The sequence below is a fragment of the Elephantulus edwardii genome, unplaced genomic scaffold (genome assembly GCF_000299155.1).
Source record: "Elephantulus edwardii isolate Elephantulus edwardi_28Jun2011 unplaced genomic scaffold, EleEdw1.0 scaffold00008, whole genome shotgun sequence".
NCBI lineage: Eukaryota > Metazoa > Chordata > Mammalia > Macroscelidea > Macroscelididae > Elephantulus > Elephantulus edwardii.
This window is the reverse complement of record NW_006399758.1, coordinates 23283341-23284849: the sequence shown is the minus strand read 5'-3', so window position 1 is coordinate 23284849 and position 1509 is coordinate 23283341.

The following is a 1509-nucleotide window of genomic DNA, read 5'->3' as shown; positions in this document are numbered from 1 at the left end:
CCTCTGCAGCAGGCGCTTCAGGTCCTCCTCAGTTTCAACAATATGGTACATTCATGCAAAGGATCATTACACAACATCAAAAAACAATAAACTTTTTTTTTGTAGTAAAAGACTAGACAGATGAGTCTAGAAAACACTAGACTGAGTTAAAGATCTCAGTCACAAAAGGCAAACACTGAATAAGACGGTGGTTTTAAAAATAGGATTCTCTTTGCTATGAACCTCTTATTCTAGACTATTGTCTTACAAATAAAAACCCAATCATGTATTCCTCTTAAACAGTTCTTTCCTTCATCTGTCCCAATGCAGTGTTCATTAGTAGGCTGGGGTGAGCAGAGGGAGAAAATTATACAATAAATGAATTTTTTTAAAAGTAAATTTTTTTGGGGAGTAGGGAGGAATATGTGTGACAATGAATGAATGGAAATCCAAGTTTTTATTAAACTTTCTTTAAAACTACAATTTTATAAAGTAACATAAAATAGTATGGAGCAGGGAAAAATAAAAATAGGATTCGCATGAGTGGAAGGGGGAAGAAAAGGGAAATAATGGATGTATAGATAACACTGCACTGGAGTAGGTGAAGGAAAGGAGCTATCTGCAAGGAATGTGTGATTCGACATTATACATAGGACAATCAACAGAATGTGTGTTACAAAGTTAATTGAGAAGGAGGACGGAAGATAATGTGTATTAATGAACAAATGAAAACCCAGTATTTCTGTAAGCTTTCATTAAAATCATAGTGGTGGTGGTTGTTTTTATGTACCATTGAGTTGCCTACAACTCATAGTGACCCCTATGTACAACAGCCCTAAACTCTGCTCTATCCTGTGCCAATCTTACTGTCTGACACACCTATCTCTATTACCCCAGTCACTGAATCAATCCATCTCATCAAGAGTCTTCCTCTCCTTTGCTGTCCCTCCACTCTCCCAAGTATGACATCCCTAAGGACTGATCCCTCCTTGCAACATGTCCAAAGTATGTCAGACAAAGCTTCAGAATCCTTGCCTCCAAGGAGCATCCTGGTTTCACCCTCTACAGGACGAGCCTGTTTGTTCTTTTAGCAGTCCATAGTATATTCAATACACTTCTCCAGCACCACAGCACAAAATCATCAATTCTCCCTCTATCATCCCTACTAAAGTTTAAAAACCCCCTTATTTTGTGAAATTTAACTGTTAAAAGTGTTCTTTATGAAATTGTTTCTATCTATTGAAATTTTGATTGTGCTTACTAGTGTGTTTTATATTGTATACACTCTAGCCATGTAATTAATTAAATTGTTGTTATTGTTATTGTTTGTTATTGTTATTGTTATTGTTATTGTTATTGTTGTTGTTCGGTCAGATCAAGTCAAATATGATTCATTACACAGCCAGCCTGAAGTTTGCCCTATCCTGTGCTATCCTTTCCATCCCTGAGACTCTAGAACACATTTGCTGAAGTCACAGTGTCGATCCATCTCATTGGGGTCTTTCTTTCCTCCAGTGACACTCAATCTTT